The sequence below is a fragment of the Neofelis nebulosa genome, chromosome 6 (genome assembly GCF_028018385.1).
Source record: "Neofelis nebulosa isolate mNeoNeb1 chromosome 6, mNeoNeb1.pri, whole genome shotgun sequence".
In the NCBI taxonomy this organism is placed as follows: Eukaryota; Metazoa; Chordata; class Mammalia; order Carnivora; family Felidae; genus Neofelis; species Neofelis nebulosa.
In genome coordinates this window covers 8,390,840-8,411,142 of record NC_080787.1, presented here as the reverse complement: position 1 = coordinate 8,411,142, position 20,303 = coordinate 8,390,840, and the positions used below count along the sequence as shown (strand labels likewise).

Here is a 20,303-nt window from a genome sequence, read left to right as displayed (position 1 = left end):
CCTTCCCTATGATGGCTCACACATTTCCCTCCATTCTCTGGGTCACACCAGAACTGCGTGAAGAACTACTTTTATTTTTCTGGACTCAGGTCTTACTCTGCAATGCTTGGCCTTCCTTTGGCCCTTTTAAATTTTTTCTCTGGTTCACTGGTGAGAAAGTGGCTGTCATTCATTTTCTTTGGTCCTTTCCCACTGTCTCCCTCCGCCCCATCCCATCAGCTTGGGCGAGGTTATAAACAGAGTGAGAGCTGATGATTCTTCGGACAGACTGGGAGACATTGAACAGGGAACAGATTTCCCTGGGACCACTTCACAGGACCTCAGACTCCTTACTGATCAAATCATTTCTTCATGGGAAAAAAGAGAGGGGGAAGGACAGTAAGAGGCTCAAGAGACATACCAACCAGATGCAATGTGTGGATCCTATTTTGACCATGATGACGAACCAAGTGGGAAAAGGTCATTTTTGAGACACTCGGCACATTTTAATAGGAAGTAGATGTTAATAAGAAATATTGCTAATTATTTTGGTGTGAAATGGAATTAGGATTATGTGAGGAAATGTCCATACTTTTGAGATGCACACCAAAGGGTGTAGGAGTGAAATGACCTCAGGTCTAGATTTGCTTTAAAATCCTTCAACCATAATAACAAAAGGGAGAGACGAAGCAGGTGTGGAAAATTCCTTTTTTAAATTAAATTTTATTTTAGAGAGCAGAAAGAGAGATCGAGGAGAGGAGAGGAGAGGGACAGAGGGAGAGAGAGAGAATCTTAGGCAGGCTCCACACTGAGCCATGGGGCTGGATCCCATGGGGCTGGACCTTGGGATTACGACCTGAGCTGAAATCAAGAGTGGGACGCTCAACCGACTGAGCCACCCAGGTGCCCCAGTAGCAGGTGTGGGAAATTCTTAATAGTTGTTGCACCTGGTGATGGGTATTCAGGAATTTGTTATACCATTTGCTCTATTAAGTCTATTTATTGAATATTTTAATAATTTTAATAATTGGGTGTCTACTAGCCCAGTGCTGAAAAAAATGAGTCAATCCCAAGTAGCATGTGGGTATCAGGGCTCTGATCTCGCATAAAGCAGGCAAAAATGACTTCAGAGACAGTGATTCTTAACCTTTGCCCCCTTTCTGGAGCACTCTAGGACACAGTGCGTGAAAGAATGATGAGTGCAAGGTGGCTGCAACGCGGGATAACCCCTGTGTTCTTCAGATCCGGGTGCAGATCAAGGTGAGGTCATTGAGAAGGGAGATGTGTCTGTTTTCTCTAGAAAGAAAAGGAGATTTTGTTTGGCCTGTTAATTTCATGGGTCTACTGTATCCTACTTCAAAGCAAACAAGAAGTCTATAATTTGACCACAATGAAGGTGAAATCAACTGGCTTCCAGTTCCAAATCCACCTAATTTTCCACTCCACTCAGGCCAACCTCTGGGTAGACACGAGAACTCCAAACTGGGACCATGTCTCTCAGGCAAGGAACAGGCTCGCAGAAAGGGGAGTTGTGTGGTCGGGGAGCCTCAGATTTTGCCTCTGTCCTCTGGCTCATGGGGAGAAGCTTGTGGGAGCACTCCGGGGCTTTTCCCTTAGAGCAGGCGGCAGAACGGGCAGAAACGAATGCGTGCTTCAAGCAAACCGGAGCACGGGACTGGGTAAGAAGAGCCACGCCAAAACAAAAACATGAAATAATCTCCGTGCAGGGAAGGCAGGCCTTCAAGCCAATCGACAGAGAGTTTCTCCAGCATGTGGAGCCTCTTTCCAAAGAACTTAGTGGCAGGCGCTAAACTGAGAAGACTTTAGCAAAAGTGACCCTTTGGAAATAAAAACAGAACGGTCGCTCTTCTGGTGGCTCCGCAGCTGTGTGTGTGCCTCCAGTATCGCCAAAGGGCCTCGGAGAGGAGATGGACGATTACGTTTTATGTTTGCAGATTCCTCTTTTCCAAATGCTCTGACACCTCCTCCGTATCCTGAGAGCGACCCTATCAGGCATGACAGTTATCACGATCCCCGTCGTCCAGTAAGGAAACCTACCTGTATGCAACCATTCCATTCTGGAACTAGAATCCGACTTTCTCCCTCCCAGATGTGTCTTGTGTCTACCCATCTCCATTTCCTTCAGCGGAGAAGGCAGAATTCCTCTACTAGTTTTCTTTGCCTGTTTCTCTTTTTTTAAATGTTTATTTACTTTGAGGGAGAGGGAGAGGGAGAGGGAGAGGGAGAGGGAGAGGGAGAGGGAGAGGGAGAGGGAGAGAGAGAACAAGTGTGCTTGTGCAGGGGAGGGGCAGAAAGAGAGCGAGAGAGAATATATCAAGCAGGATCCACACTGTCAACACAGAGCCTGATGCAGGGCTCGATCCCACAAACTGCAAGATTAGGACCCGAGCTGAAATCAAGAGTCAGATGCTTAATCAACTGAGCCACCCAGGTGCCCTCTTTGTGTGTTTCTTTTTATTTTTTATTTTATTTTATTTTTTTTTTTATTTTTATTTTTGGGACAGAGAGAGACATAGCATGAACGGGGGAGGGGCAGAGAGAGAGGGAGACACAGAATCGGAAACAGGCTCCAGGCTCCGAGCCATCAGCCCAGAGCCTGACGCGGGGCTCGAACTCACGGACCGCGAGATCGTGACCTGGCTGAAGTCGGACGCTTAACCGACTGCGCCACCCAGGCGCCCCCCAAAAAAATTTTTTTTTAACGTTTATTTATTTTTGAGACAGAGACACAGCATGAACGGGGGAGGGGCAGAGAGAGAGGGAGACACAGAATCGGAAGCAAGCTCCAGGCTCTGAGCCATCAGCCCAGAGCCTGACGCGGGGCTCGAACTCACGGACCGTGAGATCGTGACCTGAGCCGAAGTCAGACGCTTAACCGACTGAGCCACCCAGGCGCCCCTCTTTGCGTGTTTCTTTTTTTTTTTTTTTTTTTTTTTTTTTTTTAATTTATTTTTGGGACAGAGAGAGACAGAGCATGAACGGGGGAGGGGCAGAGAGAGAGGGAGACACAGAATCGGAAACAGGCTCCAGGCTCTGAGCCATCAGCCCAGAGCCTGACGCGGGGCTCGAACTCGCGGACCGCGAGATCGTGACCTGGCTGAAGTTGGACACTTAACCGACTGCGCCACCCAGGCGCCCCGCTTTGCGTGTTTCTTAATGTGACTTTCCATCGCCCTGGAGTGGAGGGTCATCAGTGTTCAGAAGGCCCCACAGTACTAATCAAGTACTCAGATGGCTCAGGAAGAATGGCTAATACTTGTCTATGACCCCCTTGCCTTGTATTTTCTTATTCTATAGCCAACCATTCCTACAATGAGGTGCTCATTATGGGTTAACAACACAATGATAATGACAGCATGTTAGACTCAACAAAAATAAATGAGCAATCTTTGCTACTCAAGGGAGATGCCCTCCCTGGATCTTATACTCTTGTGGTTAAGTCCAGGAAATCACGACCACCCTTAGGAACTCAGTCATTGTGTTTATTTGAAACCATCTGCTACGCTGAAATAAATATTTAACCTCCCTCCCGGCTCCTGTAACTTCCTATCAACATAACTATCAATAACCTCTAGAAAAAGCCTAATATACTGGAACATCTAATCTAGAAGTTCCCAAACTTGGCTGCAATTAGAGTCACCTGGAGAACTTTTAGTTTCTTCTTCTTATTTATTTATTTTTATTTTTTTTACCTGGAGAGCTTTTTAAAACTGTCATTCTCTCCAGAGATTTCAATTTAGTTTATCTGGGGTGGGGCCTGGGGATAGTTATCTTAGAAAAAAAATCTTCCCAGGGTTTAAATTTTCTCTGCACACGGTATGCAGCAATCACTGATCACATCTCCTTTCCATTCTTTTTTTAAAAAGATTTTTTTAGTGTTTATTTTATTTTTGAGAGAGAGAGACAGAGGGGGGGAGAGAGGGGGGAAGGGAGAGAGGGAGGGAGGGAGGGAGGGAGGGAGAGAGAGAGAGAGAGAGAGAGAGAGAGAGAGATGGCATGAGCCGGGGAGGGGCAAAGAGAGAGGGAGACACAGAATCTGAAGCAGGCTCCAGGCTCTGAGCTATCAGCACAGAGCCCGACGCGGGGCTCGAACTCATGAACTATGAGATTGTGACCTGAGCCGAAGTCAGATGCTTAACCAACTGAGCCACCCAGGTGTCCCTTTCCATTCTTTTAATATCCAAAAAATTAAGTCATGCATGGGTCTCCAGTCATCTAATTCCAATTCCACTACACAAAATATTTGAAAAAGGCACTGTAAGTCTTCACTGGAAAAACAGCACGATTGTATCTTTATTTAATGGCAAAAGAAAAAAAAAAGAAAAAAAAAGAAAGAAAGGGAGAATGGTTCTGGGAATCGTAGGACTTAGCAAAACTTTGCCGTTGTCGTGAAGACTTAAAAGTAAAGCCTTCTACTTCTGGGCTGTTGGGACTAAAGAACTCAGCCGGCCTGGGTTTGTGACCAGCAGCACCGCTTTGTAAGTGCAGCTTTGACACGTTGCTTGAGCTCAGTGACCTCATCTGTAAAAAGGGGATGAAGAAAGGACAGAGCTCATAGGTTGCTGTGGATATTAAAGAGGTTAATGAACGTCAAATGCTTAGAACAGTGAATAAGCATTTGCTATTTTTATCGTTACAGGGATGAGAATGTATTATCAAGTCATTTTTAGTTTAATAAGATCTAGGTTGAGACTCCCTTGTGCACCTCCCAGAGGAGAAGAGCTTCTCAGGAGTTGATTTCGTGAGTTTCATAATTTACCTAGGCACTCGTTTGTAAGTCCTGTGCATTCTCTAGTCTCTTGAAAGTTGAATTAGTAAACTGAGCTAGTGAGAGACTACGGAATATATGCAGAAGGGGACAAAAAATTGATTTTCCTATTTAAAACATGTAGTTGGTGAGGGTGGGGGGTGGTGAGCGCCTGGCTGGCTCAGTTGACAAAGCATGGGACTCCTGATCTCGGGGTTGTGAGTTCGCGCCCTACTTGGGGCGTTGGGGAGGGAGACTACTTAAAAATAAAATCTTTAAAAAAATGCATTTGGTATTAAATATGGTACAGAACCCTCGGATATTTTACCCCCTGAGCAGGCAGTTTTAAAAGTTAAATTTCCGTGGTATGATTTGCTGGCGTTTTAGTCAACACCATCCAGGCAATCAGCCACTCTGAACATTTTCTTTTTTGAAGGATGTCATCCACACTGTATGTTTCTCAACCCTCTTCGCAGACTTTGGAATCGAAAGTACAGAGAACACTGAGTGTGGGTGTTGAGTACAATTGAAGGGGATGAGCACAATTCAGAATGTGAACTAAGTGACGTCTTTCAAAAATGACACAAATTCACATAAGAATGCATTTTGATCCCATGGAGGGATAGAATTTTTCTGTGCACCAAAAACACATCATTCGGCAGGATGGCTCTATTGTTTTTGTTAGCAATGCGGGCGTTCCAGCCCACGAGCAGACGCCCTCCAACTGTTCAGCCTGGGGTATTCGGGTGAAGAGGAGAGAGGACAACAGTGTGGTCAGGTGGCTAGACCCAGCCAGTCACCACATCCCAGCCCGCTGCCACTGTCCAGAGCTGGATTCCGGATTACGCTGCGTGCCATAATTAATAGAGAGTGCAGTATTAAATTTACAGTTATGTTTCCGTTAGTTTCTGGAGTCAAGGAAAACAGTTTACACGAGAGCATTTGTCCCAGCAAAGGAGCAGACACGTAAACGCCGTGGTTGCAAGTATTCTGCATTTCCAGAGAGTGGACTCAAGCAATTTCATGCCATCGAAGTTCAAGCTTGACAGAGGGTCTCAAGTCTTACGGGATCTTAGGGAAGGCCATAGCCGTTGTCTTTGTGAGGGGTAGAGAGAAGCGGCAAGTAAGAACAAGGAAGCGGCAGGATCCAGAAGCTTGAACACACACGGGCACACAAAGACACATCAAGTTGTGTGGTATGTGGTTACAGAACCGGTCTATAGTCACACAACTGGTGTGCATCTCCTCCTTGGGACAATGACCTCTGTTTTGTTTCCTCTTCTGTAAAATGGGGATCATTACACCTATCTCTTAAAGTCCTTGTGAGGATTAAGGGACGCCAGACCTGTAAAGCAAAATGCCAGGCACGATGTGATGTGTGTACTCAGGTGAAACTGACGGCTGTCACGATCATCACCATCATTGCCATCCTCATCAAAGTCAAGAATAAAGACACCAGCTGCCTTACCTAAAAATGAAAGTTTTGTGTTCTTACGCTCTGATTTATTTTGAGAATCAGGCTGGTCTTGCTAGAGCCCCAAATCTCACGTGGGAAATTCTGACACAGTAACAAGATTATTATGGACTTGCAACTCGGTCGTCTGAGCCGGGCTCCCCCGTGAGGGGTGCAGGGCCAAGCGGCGAGTCGTGCTCAACTGCCCCTGAAGACAAGATCTGATTAGGGCATGTAACTCTGCCCTAGAAAAGCAGGGTCACTGTTTTCCAAACAATACCAACTGAAGGCCAAGTATACATATTCTTTTTCTCCTCATGAAGTGTCCTTAGGTTGCCCCTTGGGATCTTTAGTGGAACGCAGTGGAGGAATGAGAAAACAGTAGTGAAGTTCAACACACGAGGTGTCGCCTTTTGAATTTCACCGCAAGGCGTTGGTTCGTTGGTTTACCTAGCTCAGTTTAACCTCCTCTACCTATATCGGTTCCCACAAGGGAATCCGCCCTCTGGGGGACCGCTGTGCTTTGTATGTCCGTTGTTCTGATAGCAGTAACTTCAGTGATCATCTACCGCGGACCGCCTTTTGCCTGGCGTCAAGGAATTCGGAGCAAAGCCTGCGGCTCAGTTGGACGTGAACATTCACTCAGAATACTGACGTCTGGCTCCTCCTTTTGGTACTTCTTCAGTTTTTAAACTGCACGTTATTGTAGCCTGTCTCAAATTTTTGCAAAAGTCATAGAGTATAATTTTTCAAGCAGACGTTTATCAAGTCCTGTTCTCTGAACGATTCTATACGAGTTTAAGCCGTCTACTGCTCGACAAAAGTCATGAGGATATTTCCATCCATGTCTAGTCAATGCCTCACAATTTGTCCAGATGCTTTGTTTTAGTTTTTGGAAGCCACTGGATCCCAGGGGTTCAGAGGCAGTGTGGAAGCTAGCGATCCTGGCTATAAATCCCCCATCAATGCTGACAAAGGAAATCATCATCATTCCCCCTGAATTATTCCCATAAAAGAAATTATACTCAGGGCCCGTCAAGATAACTTCCGTTGCACTGATTTGAAAAATGGGCACTTCTGGAAAAGATGAACTGGGAGTTAAGTCAGTAAATTAAAGCTATTGTTCTGGGAATCATTCAAATCCAGTCAGTCCAAATCTGAGGACTCTATTTGGGATGCAAATTGAAGGGAAAAAAAAATATCCCCCGTTTAACAAAGCAACGCAAGTTGGCATATCACACACTGTGGTTACTGCTTTAAATCTTTTCTCCTAGAGAGAGAAAGAGAGAGAGAGCGCGGCAAATCGTGCAAGGATTAAGCAGACCTGACACGATTCATTTTTCTTCGACTGCAGGTAATTACCCCATATAATTCTCGTCCTCATAAATTAAAACTGCATGAATTAACAATAATGCTGTTTTCCTACATTCAGTAACTAAGACAAAAGTGATCGGGGACGCTTTACCCGTGGGCATGGATTAGACAATAGTCTTTATGAAAGGGGACGAATGATTCCTTTTTTCTCTGCTTTTTCTCTTTCCCTCCCCCTCAGAGCGGTTCAGATCTCTGAGGCATCGCGAGGGTCGGTCTTGCGCCATGAGAAAGGAGGCTCGTCACTGACAACGGTGTAATCTACCAAGATGTACTGATCACTCAGAATGGTGTCTGTTTCATTTCTCCAGCAGAGCATCTATGCAGACGCACCGCTTACCTCGCTGGAATCGTGAACGCCACGGCTGCCTAATGTGAAACAGCTTCTCGGCAATTACAGCCGAATGGCGAGGAGTCTCATTAGTGCCTGGATGTCAGCTGAGAACCTTGGCCTGCAAACCACCTGGACAGACTCTGAGTTACTGAGTTGCTGCTCTAAGCGATCGGGTAACCGGAGTGCAGTTCAGCCGGCTTCCCGAGGGTGCTGCTAACCGACGGTTAATTTCTGTGGGAACTCTGAACTTGGGGGTCTTTGTGTATTTACATCCACAGCCACAGCCCAGGCTCGGAAGCCAGACGGCCCAGGTTGAAAACAGTGCTCTGCTCACACTAGTCTTGCTGGGCCTTATTTCTCTCATCTATACGCCGGAGATGATAATGGGAATGACCTCAGTTTATTATGAGGACTCAGGGAATTAATCCATGTGCCGGGCACACTGAAAATGCTACTAGGTGGTAGCTATTCTTATTAAGATGACTATTATATAAAATGTTTTTCTTTAGATTGTTTCACAACCTAAGGGGGGCTTTCTGTCAACACGCAATATCACATACATGTACGCGCATCTGTAAGTCAAGATTTGCATTTATTTTAAAAAATCGTGGGGCACCTGCGTGGCTCAATTGGTTGAGCGGCCAACTTCAGCTTAGGTCATGATCTCACGGTTCTCATGTTTGAGCCCCGCGTCGGGCTCTCTGCTGTCTTCTGATCCTCTGTCCTCTTCTCTCTCTGCCTCTCCCCTGCTTGTGTGCTCTCTCTCTCTCTCTCTCTCTCTCTCTCTCTAAGAATAACAAACATTAAAAAAAATTGCCATGACTTCAGACACTCCGGTGCCCAGCAAGGCCTGGCCTCTGTACCACATTCAGGATCACGTGATTTACCTACAGGGAGATGATGGAGGGAAGGTCCTTTTTGCCACGTGTAGAATCTATGTGCACAAGGTCAACCTGGGTCTATTCCCCCCCCCACCACCCTTGGATTGTAAAGGATGAAACTAGTTCCTTAAGTGAAAAACTACACATTTTCAGTACCTCTAGGTCGATAACCATATATTCGCACATATGGAAGCATCTTGAGTTGATGCAGACCCTTCGTCTCTTGCTTTGGCTATTTTCTTCCATCAGGGGAAAGAGCCATTTTGCAGTGATCAGAGCCAAAAAAAAAAAAAAAAAATTGCATCTGGAAAATATCTTATTGTGAAGAAACACACACTGAGGATCTTTTGAAAAAAGAAAACAAACAAAATAACAAACCCTTGAAAAAGAAACAGCACATGTCATTTCTATCCTATTTTAGGCCAAAGACCATTATGACAAAATTCAAAGGTCAAACTTTTTTCGAAATGTCATGGGAGCCTGAAACGAGAGCAGTTCCTGACCTTTCTGATGTCATTACAGGGGGCAGGTTTCCACTTGCAAAATAAAGTATCAGACTGAGAGCACTGGCCAGGTAACGAGAGACAATAATCAGACTTTGGGCTCCCAGTGAATTTGGTTTCAAATAGGCCACCTTTCGGTGACTGAAGGCGGCGGGCAGGCAGAACAAATCACCTCTCCCTCTCTCCAGCTTAACACCGATTTTGCTACAGAGGCTAGTTGAGTGGACATCCTGGGGCGGACAGACCCCCATGAGGGCGTGGGAACACTCAGTGCTGACCCAGCCCCTTCTGCACACGCACACTGTCATCTTGGACAAGCTGTTTCAACCTGAAGTTTTGTGTCCCAGTGTGGGGGGCCAGGAGCATTACTGGGAGTCCCGCTACATCACAGTGGGCTGGGGTTTAAGCGGGACACGATGATGAAAGCTGCTGAAAATTGCAAACATCCACAGAACATATGACGGTACCACTCAAGAGGAACGTATTACCATATTCTAGCATCAAGGGGGTCTTGAACTTGGACTTCAGGAACGGTAAACTTTAGGTATCAGGGAAGGAGGCGTGTGCAGAAAAGAAGTGGTTAGGAAGCAAGAAAAAGAGAAAAAGAGAAGGCAGCCTGTGGGGAGCAGGGCCTCCAGCGTGGCGGACCGTACCTTGGGGACCAGGTCCCCGGGGCCCGCCGGCTACTGTTCCAGGTCTTGTCCACCTCCTCAGAGGTCGTTCCCCAATTTGAGGACGCTCCCCCCCAGCACCTCTACTGGCCACATCGAGGCAGCTCTGCTTTAAAAAGAACTTATTTGGGGGCGCCTAGGTGGCTCAGTCGACTGAGCGTCTGACTTCGGCTCAGGGCATGATCTCATGGTTCGTGGGTTCGAGCCCCGCGTCTGACTTCGCCTCAGGTCATGATCTCATGGTTCGTGGGTTCGAGCCCCCGCGTGGGTTCGAACCCCGTGGGCTCTGTGCCGACAGCTCAGAACCTGGCACCTGCTTCGGATTCTGTGCCTCCCTCTCTCCCTGCCCCTCCCCCACTCGCGCTCTGTCTCCCTCTGTCTCAAACATAAACAAACGTCAGAAAAAAATTTTAAAAAGAACTTATTTGGATTCTTGCTCATTTACCTGCTGGCTTCGGCAGTTTGAAAACCCTCAGGGCTACCAGTCCCGTGCAAACAAACCAAAACTTTTGGCTAAAATGTGTATACATTTTAAGAATGAGTTTCTTAGGCTGATCTCCTACAGGAGAAGGCGGCTTTAGATTTAGATATGCTTCTACCGACAACTCTCGTGTTATCTCCTCCGATTGAAGAAATGTGACAGGAATAACACGAGACGGTTTTCATTTTCTGCATCTGACTGTTTGGACCAACGTAGGAAGGGCGTGTTGGGTGGAGATACGGTTGAAGACCCTTTGGAACATATAATGTGCCCTACAGACTGACCGTATACAGTTAAGAGTTAAGCTACAGAACGTCGATGTTTACCCCTAACACTGAGACACTTACGCACAATCTCTCCTTAATGCCACCCTGCCAACGATACATGACAAATCAGATAGTAACTTCTAGTATGGCAAACGGGCAACTATTCTGGTGCCTTTTCCTCCCCTCCCCCTCATGCTTTAATGTCTTAATAACATTTGTCAAGCTTCCTAAAAATCTCAGGCATCCACTTCTGTTCTGCCTCATGCCACAGTCCCTCAGAGCAGGACGGTAAGGAGTGCTGTGCCCCCCCTCTCCCCCCCGAGCTCCCCGTGACTTCCCACAGCAGCTGCACTGAATATACATGACTGGCACTCGACATCACTCCAGCCTTTGAGTCAGATGCCTCCCGACTGAAGCTGCGAAGCACAAAGGCGCATTTCCCAGAACCCCCTGCAACTCGGATCCCACACATGATGCAAGGGGGCTTCCCCCGGGTGCACTTGCACGAGATTTGAAGGCAGTAGTGATGGGGACGCTGCAGGTATGTTTCCTGTGGCTGATGTAACACATCAGTACACATTTAGTGGCTTAAGACGACACACATTTATTCTTTTATAGTTTCAGAGGTCAGAAGTCTGACATGGGTCCTGCTGGCTAAGATCAAGGTTTCAGCACACGGTGTGCCCTTCGGGAGGCACCAGGGGATTATCCATTTCCTTGCGTCTTCTGGCTTCTAGAGACCGCCTACACTCCTTCTCCGTGGCCCCCGGCTTCATCTCTCTTATCGCCATGTTGAATCTCATCGCCATGTTGAATCTCTCTCATCCTGCCTCCATAGTCATGTGACCACAGCTCCTCTTTTAGAGACCCATGTAATGGGACTGGGCCCACCTGGAGAATCCAGGGTAATCTCAAGGTGCTGGACTCAATTACAGCTGCAAAATGCCTTTTGCCACGTGAAGTAACACATCCACAGGTTCTGGGGAGCAGGATGTGGATATCTTTGGGGCGGGGAGCTTATTTTGCCGACTGTGCTGTACTTCTCCTCCTCTATGGTAACTACTGGTGACCACCCTCCTGGACCGTCTGGCTTTGCCGTGCTGCCTTCCCAACTGGCTGTTTTCTGGACCATGGCTGTGGCAGCCTCATTCGGGAGCTGGTGGCTTCTCAAATGGGCGGGCAGCGTCTTGATGATGGATCAGGCAGGGGCTCCATTAGTGACCCAACGTTACCGGGTGGCTTGGCGTGTGACCCAGCAGCTCCGTAAGCCATGTTATTTTATATCCTTTTCTGCCGAGTGGATCCTGTTGTCTGCATCTGAACCCAGACGCGTGGTCTCAGTGCTAGAACCTTGTGTGCGTCGCCCTCTCTCTTTTCTGAGCTCTGCTTATTTCCGAGGATGAGGCATCACCAAGACAACACGAAATCGGCTTAGCACTTGGGAAGGTAGGGATCATCCCAAAGTGGCTTCAAATGCTACCAGTAACCTTCTAAGCTAAAGGTAAGGCATTGCTGCTCAAGGGTTAGCAGCTGGCAGTTGGCCTGGAGCCTTCGTGCACAGGAGTTAACCTTGAACCTCCGCATACAGCAGGGCACCTACTGTGTGTCACGTTAATCAGAAGGTAACCGGCGCAGTTTAAGGCCAAGGCCACGTCACTCCAGGCCTTCGTATGTAGCAAAAAGTGGGGAACTCACAAGCTCCACTGGGAATAACCTCTTAGGAACTGCACTAGCTCCACGAAACTGTCACTTTGAATTTATCCCTCCAGTTCGGAGAAGGGAAAAAGCATGTGCCCCTGGTGTTCGTGTGTGCTGCTGTTGTGTTTATAAGGTGCCCTCCCCACCCCGCAGCAGGCTCCTGCCCTTGCCTCCCTTCCGAAACTCCTCCTAGAGGACAAGGACAGAAGGAAAGAAGCTAGAAGAGAATGGGGTCATTGTTCCTTCAGTTCCTTCCTGGACAATTTGCTTGAGAAGGAAGAGATCACCTCCAGGCTAGAGGTGAAGGCCAATGGCATTCAATTCAAAAGAGAAACGACAGAAACGAGAAGGAGTGACACCACACTGGCTTTCTGCGCGCAGGCTGCTTTTTGGAATGCTCAGCGCCGGCTTTGTTTCAGCATTTCTCGGCCTTATTAATAGCCCTGTTTCATAATTATTCCCATCTGACCTTCTCTGCCAGGCATGCCTCCGCACCGTCCCGAGCTTTCTTACTACCTTCAGTGTGGATCTTCAATCTGGGTCACGGGCAGTTGCTTAGTATTTGATGCCTGCCATTTGCTCCCCACGCATGCAAAGCCCCGAGGGCACAGGAACAAGGGAAACAGAGCCTCTGGGTCCTCAGGGAGCTCGCAGTCTTTCCTTTTCCATCCCATTTGTCTGTATGCCTACACCAGGCTCAGGAATGAAATCTCCACCGGCTGCTCCCATCACAGCCTTCTTCTCCTCCCCTGACCTCATAGCCCTTATTTCTAGGATGACCGTGTAACTTATTGTCCAAACTGGAACACTTCTTAGCGAAAGAGGGTGCTAGGAATAATTATGCTGCTGCGTCACAAGATGCGGACAGGGCAAACCAAGACGTGTGGACGGCACACTGCTCAACACGACTGGGTTCTTCCTACTTCTCTTCCAGACTGTGCACCCCCTGGAACCTACCTACAATCAATATCTTACACTTTTATACTGAATGCAAACTCTAGCTTCGGCCAGAGCCCAGAACAGTTGCTCAGTAAACAGGTGCTTAAATAAAAAAAAATTTAGCACTCCCCTACATTACGACATAACACTGCGGGCTTGGACTTCAAATCCACTCAGGAAATGAACATGACTGTTAATCACTCTATTATATTTTAGAATGCTGAACAGTGTGAAAAATATTCCTTTGTCTAAGACTCCCCCCTCCTTGCTCTAGCAGAGAGCGTGTTTTGGTCTCGCGGAACACAACACAGACACATTGCCCCTCCTCTGCTTTCACTGTTAAAAAAAATCTAATTTCCTTTTTAATTAGTGTAATGAACATGTGAAAATATTCAGTGTCACCTAAACAATGCACAATAAAATAAATTGGCGTGGCTTCTTTTCCTGATGGTGTCCAGCATTTTCAATGAGGGAGGGCAACCCAGCGTCGGGCCATGCGTCAAATGATCTTTTCTAGAGAACCTGCGAAACTCTAAGGAAAACATCTATGATTTTTAGGGAACATTTCCAACGGAAGTGATGAGTGTACTGTGACCAAAGAAAACAGCAACAACAACAACTCCTGGCCATTCACACCATTAACCCAGAGAGGAACTTGGTGGCTTCGGAGAGGAGATCCAGAGAGGGAAGTGGGCGTGTGGGTGTTTCCATATGAATTCACCGAAGATAAACGTGTCGAGTGATTCCGCTTAGTGGGAACTCGAAGGCTTCCGTGTACACAATGGTGAGGTTTTCATTTTCAGGGGGAGAAAGCTGTCTCAAGAAACGATAAGGATATGATTTCACAAGTGGGGAGAAATGAAAAGCCAGAGGTGGGTTCCCTCCAGGGAACGGGGAAAGGCACACCATCGTTTTCCTTTCTGAACAGATCTTTCCAATAATCACACTGTGGGGTGTTTACGTGACAACTGCTTTATGACACCATTCTGCATCCAGATTTGCCTTTGGGGAGCCAATTATGTGTGGCTGGTCTCTCCGTACCTCCTCTCCCCACCCCCACCCCCGATTCCCTTGTTTCATTGTCTGTTTTCAGCTGGTATTCTTTTCTGGTTGAATGGCCACAAACACAAGCTGTCCATCTCCTCCAGCTCCTGGAGTTCGGCTTGGCAGATGAAAATAACCTTGGTAAAGAAGCTGTTCAGAAGCACGAGGCCCTGCACAGGCCACCAGTGCAGAGGAAGCTCAGATGGAAAGTCAAATCTGTTGCCCCAAGGAGCACCCATCGTGTTAAATCACACGGACTTTCACTTCTACACCGCTTCCTCCCAAGAAAAGAAACTGGTTTTAGACTTCTTACTTCTTTCCAGAATGAAAACAAAACAGCTTTTTTATTCCCCCCGCCCCCACCCCTCCAACCCGCTGAATGCAGTGAACAGTAAAAGACAACACTGGTTTGCAAACCCTTCGGCCCAAGGGACCATTGTTTGCTTCCTGCAACCACTTACTATAAATCGTGCGGGCTGTTCCGCTCACTGTACATAACTGCCTTTGTCTGTGTTCTAGTCTCTTGACACTGAGGGATGAGCCAATAATCCGTGAATTAGACCAAAATATAACAGAGAGGTGACTTGGGTACATTTGGAAGTCGGCGAGTGGTTGGTATCACAGCTGGGCAGGGGTTTTGCCATAGTAGGGATGTTTCCACTTAGTGACCTCAGATTCAGGGCAAGACACCGGCAGTCATGGGCGGGACCCCAAGCCAACGGACTTCAATGCTAAAGAGTGGGATTTTTATGTGAGTTTAGCTACCCCCATGTATAGATATAAATAAATAGCTCCCTCCAGGCCCCCTTGGCTTCTCTAGGTCACTTGTGAAAGGGGATAGGTCCCTTTTCTGCTGGAAATAATTTTACTTCGCAGTCCACAAAAGGAAGGAGAGCCATTTCTGGAATCTGTGTCTGGGTACTCAGAGTGCCATGCGAGTCCTCAGCGCATGCTTTCGGTTTTTCCCTGCTCTAGCTTAGTATTTCTTTATATTTATCCTAACAGTAAGATATTCAGAGCAAAATGTCATGTTGGAGTATCAGAGACAGAAGCAATACTGATTGGGGGTCTTTTTGGAAAAGCCACATACACAGCTTGTGTTTACTAAACACATTCTCCAACGTTCAGGTTTTCAGATGTTTGGACAGACACGTGTTTTACCTTCTGGGGGAAGAGCCCTAGCTTGGCAGGATCTGAAGTGAAGGGCAGGCCAGTCACCGGAGGCTTGACCCTGAGGGCTGGGCTGGGAGGTAGTGGTGAAGAGGGGGGAGGCCCTTTTCCCTAGCTGCTGTTACCCTGGCTGGACCCACCCCTGCAATTTGCTCCTACAGAAGGGGAATGGTTACTGGCTGCTTCCTAAGTAACCACTGGAGAATAGCCTGGCCATGCTGGTTCTTAGAGTTCACAGTGACGCCACCTGCTTGTGACAGCCGCTAAAACAGATAGATGGAAACAATGGGGGGAAGCCGGTGGTTGGTAGCCGGGGAGCTCAAGAGTCTGGTCCAACAAGACTAGGGGAGCAAGAGCAAGCAGGCAGATAAGCCAATGCTGGGGTGGGGGTGGAAAGGAGAGGAGGAACATTCTCAGAGCCAGAGAAACCTGGCAGAAAACAAAAAGGAAGGAATGACCGTGTGTCAATCAGGTAACACGGGCGAATCCTGGCACAAGAAGCCCAGCCCCAGCCCCGCAGAGAGGGCCAAGTGCGGTGTCTTTGGCAATGGGGGCAAGGGTCAGTCGCAGTCCTAGAATGTCAACCAAGGACACGGATCTGAGCGTGTAAGAGGTGGCGGCAGGAGGAAAGGCAGCCCGACGTGATTTCTCACACTGTCCTGACGGTCCCCCGCCCCCAATCAAAAGCTTCGACGTTTCCGCTCGGTCACTCGAGCAACACGTGGGTATCTCTGGGACGAGAACCTTCGAGGCCGCCAATGCCTTCTCTGAGACCCTCCCCGCCCCCCCCCTCCGCCTCCATCGCCCGGCTCTCTGGGTTTTCCACCTGCTCTCCGCCCCCCGGGGAGCTGCCCCTTCGCACTGCGGACTCACATCGCGCGCTTCTGGCACCGTAACATCTGGGTGGCTTCCGCCTGCGCAATTTCAGGCAGCGCCCGCTCCCTTACACATGAGCTCTTCTCTCTCTGCTCCCTACCCCCCTGGGGAGGGGACAGGAGGCTACAGTGTCGCCGGTAACAGAGTTGCACTTGCTCTTCTCCTAACCCCTCCCAGGCCACGGGAACTTGCAGAGCGCTCCGGGTCCTCAGGTGCATCGCCCTTCCCCCCATCTTTGCAGACACAGGTCGCCCACCGCGCTCGCCTCTTCTCCCGTTTGTCACCTCGCCCACCCGCGCCCTCCCCACCCGGGCAAGGGGATTTCAGACACGCGGGGAGGAGGCTGGGTCATAGCCGAGCTCAACCCCGGCAGCCTCGGGACAAGTTCAGACGCTGGACACCGAGATCCCAGCCCCGAGCGGGACTCAGAGCGCCGGAAGTCGCTGGGTGACAGCGGGCCGCGGGACCCGCCCGAGGGCGTCCGCGCCCGCACCCCTGGGAGCCTCTCCCCCACCCCCCGCTCGTCCGGCCTTGCGCCCCCCCCCCCCACCCCGTTCCAGGAACGCCCCGGGACCCGGGGCACTGCCGCGGGCTCCTCACCGTCCCCGCGGCCAGTCCTCCGCTCCCCCCGGGCGCCCCTCGGCTCCGCCTGCAGGGGTGCGTGTGCCCCTGTTCGCTCGGCAACTTCGCGCCCCTCCCCTGCGGGCAGCCGACGAGCGGACCCTCCCGGGCGCACGGACCTCAGCCGGGCTGCAGGCAGACCCAGCAGCCGGAAAGAACCCGCGAGAGGTGCACATACCTAAAGACGGAGGCTCCTTGTCATGACCGGGGGACCGGGGGCTCTCGGGCGTGTGTAAGAGCCTCCGGCCAACGCGACGCCCCGAGCCGCGCTCGCCCCGCGGGGGTGCGGGGACAAAGGGCCGCGGGGAGCAGCGGGGACCCTGCGCGCAGACCCCAGCCGCCCTCCCGCGTCCGCTCCCGGCAGCTGCGGCGAGGGGTGCGCGACGCTGGCGGAGCCGAGCGCGCGGGCGGAGGGGAGGGGGGGGGGGCGGGGAGCCGGCGCAGGGGAGGCGCGGCCGCGGGCCCGGCGGCGTCGGCGGAGCGGGGAGGGGGCCGGGGGAGACAGCTGCTCGACAGTCGCTCGGGCCGACTCCGCCAGGCTGCGCTTTGCTACCCGCCTGCAGCCGATGGCGGGCGCGCGGGGGAGCCAGCCGGCTGCAGAGTGCACGGGGGCGAGAGGGCAGGGGAGGCCGAGGCGAGCGAAGACCCCTCCACCTCACCTTTGGGGATTTGGGAGAGAGGCTGTGCCTGGAAAACGCGCGGGGGTGGGGTGTGGGGCGGCAGCGGCGGTGTGTGTGTGTGTGTGTGTGCGCGCGCGCGCGCGTGTGTGGTGGGGGGTGGGGTGAAGTTGGTTGCTCAAGGTAAGAGTTGTGTTGGAAAGCCTCCCCAGGGGAGGTCGGCCTTGAGTGGGCACTGCCCTAGGCTTGTTTGGGTAGACAGATCCTGTAATGGTGGGGAGAAACGGGTTTTATTTTGTTTTGCTGGATTTGACCTTTGGGAAACACATTCCCATTTTGGAGTGGGAACTCTAGGAGACTGGGAGTCTCTAAGGCCCCAGAGATGAGGTCTCTGCCACCTGCTTAAACAGGGAACGTCTGCTGTGCTTCAGTTTCCTCATCCGTAAAGCCACCGTCCTGTACAAACTGTGGCTTTAGGATACGTGAAACAGAACAGCACCGCCAGCCCCAGCTTGGGCTTCGGTAACTTTGTGAGGGAGCTCGTACGAATGGATGAGCTTTGTGGCGCCTGGGTGGCTCAGTTGGTTCAGCTTCCCACTTCGGCTCAGGTCACGATCTCTGGGTCTGTGGGTTCGAGCCCCGCCTGGGGCTCTGGGCTGACCGCTCAGAGCCTGGAGCCTGCTTCGGATTCTGTGTCTCTCTCTCTCCCCCTGCATGTTCTTGCTCAGTCTGTCTCTCAAAAATAAATAAACATTTAAAAATTAAAAAAAAAAAAAAAGGAATCCATGAGCTTAGACAATGAGCAAAAGGGAACATTCCAGAAGACTGTGTCAACACCAGAACACCTATATCCAGTTGTGGTAAGGAGACAGCATATTCCCAGGCCCGGAGTAGGAACAGCCAAAAACACAGCCTGATCAACTAATCACAACCCACCGAAGGATACAATAGAAGCAGAGGGTGCCGGATGCCTAGAAAGGCCACCCAAGGGCAAGCACTGGTCACCGTGTCTCTGCTTTAGACCGGGAAAGGCAGTGAGTGCCTTGACGTCTGAGCCTTTGGTTTTTCAAGATACCACCTCTCTTTGCCCTTCTTTTGACTTAACAAAATAGTTTCTGACAGCACTCAGTCTTCCCACGCGGGCGCTCCTTCAGAGGAGAAAACGTGTGCACCACATGACAGGAACGTTCCAGTCTGCGTGGCCAACTAGTCTTTGTATGTTTTCAATAGTGGTATTCTTTTCTTTTTGAATTTTTTATTAAAAATCTTTTAAAAAAATGTTTATTTAGAGACAATGCGAGAGACAGAGCGCGAGCAGGGGAGGGGCAGACAGAGGGAGACACGGAATCTGAAGCAGGCTCCAGGCTCCGAGCTGTCAGCACAGAGCCCGATGCAGGGCTCAAACTCACGAACCGTGAGATCATGACCTGAGCCGAAGTCAGACACTCAACTGATTGAGCCACTCAGGCGCCCCCCTTTTTTTTAAGTTTATTTATTTATCTTCAGAGAAAGAGAGCCAGGGCAGGGCACAGAGAGAAGGAGAGAGAATCCCAAGGAGGTTGTATGCTGTCAGCACAGAGCCCGACACAGGGCTTGAACTCACGAACCGTTAGATCGCAACCTGAGCTGAAACCCAAAGTCGGATACTTATCTGGCTGAGCCCCCTGGGCGCCCCTCAATATTGGTATTCTGGTCAATAGGAAAGTCCCTCGTGAAGTTGGTTGACTTGAGCCAGTCCTTGCTATGTCGAACACTCCAGTTCATTGACGGGCTTCTTCTATCCTTGGGTTCGGAATGGGTACTTCACAGTATCATTTATTCCTGACTATAATTCTGCAGTAGGCATTATTACACTCACTTCATGGATGGGAAAACCAAGATTCAAGAGCGTTAATGTGACTTGTCCAAGGTGGTGTTTTAAACAGCGATATTTGTGACAATTTGTTATACGGCAGCAGATGACCAATACAGAAAGAGCAGTCTATTAAAATATGAATATGTTGTGGTCACTCTCCTGCTTAAAACCCTGTATTCCCCATTTCATAGGGTAAATCCCAACTGCATACAAATGCTCCCAAGTCCTTGCAGCCTGGGGTCCCCCCCACCCCCTTACTAAGCTCCAGCCACAAGGGCTTTCTTTCAGTTCAGTAAACAAGCCCGAGCCACTGCTCAGAGAGGTCTTCCTTGCCCGCCCACGTCTCTAAGTATATCCTTCCCTCCACTTATTCTTTTTCAAAATCCTCTTTTTTTTTTTTTTTTTTTTTAGCACTAATTATAAATTGTAATGGTCTGATTTGCCTTTTTGCTCGTTTCTTGTCTCTCTTTCCCAGGCCCGTGAGATCATATGGACGGAGAGCATTTCTGTCTTAGGTGCCGTAACGCAGCACAGGGCAAGAGCTCGGTACCTTCCTCCCATTCTGGAGCACTCCTTCTTCTTGGTGGGTCCTTTTATTTCCCTTGTGAACCCCGCCCTCCCCGGCAGCCTCTATCCATCTTTGTAATCTTTTCCCCTGTCCCCATATGGGATACTCATCAAGATCCAGTTTAAACAGTCCAGTCTGTTTCTGCTTTTCCGGGGTCCCTTGTCCCCCTTTCCTGCTGTCCTCACCACAGAACTGTCACAACATCTTA

The 20,303-nt window shown here is 49.6% G+C and overlaps 1 protein-coding gene across 4 annotated transcripts in view; it reads right to left on the bottom strand.

The window, feature by feature from the left end:
* Positions 1-20,303, bottom strand: part of RIPOR2 (RHO family interacting cell polarization regulator 2) — a 234,576-nt gene that overhangs the window by 78,419 nt on the left and 135,854 nt on the right. Inside the window, exon 1 of one of the 4 annotated variants that reach the window (XM_058732825.1) lies at positions 17,234-17,420. The exons of the other annotated variants lie outside the window; for them this stretch is intronic. The gene's annotated coding sequence lies outside the window, so the exon portion shown is untranslated. Of the gene's footprint in view, positions 1-17,233; positions 17,421-20,303 lie in introns of those variants that run through there. 4 annotated transcript variants of the gene reach the window in all.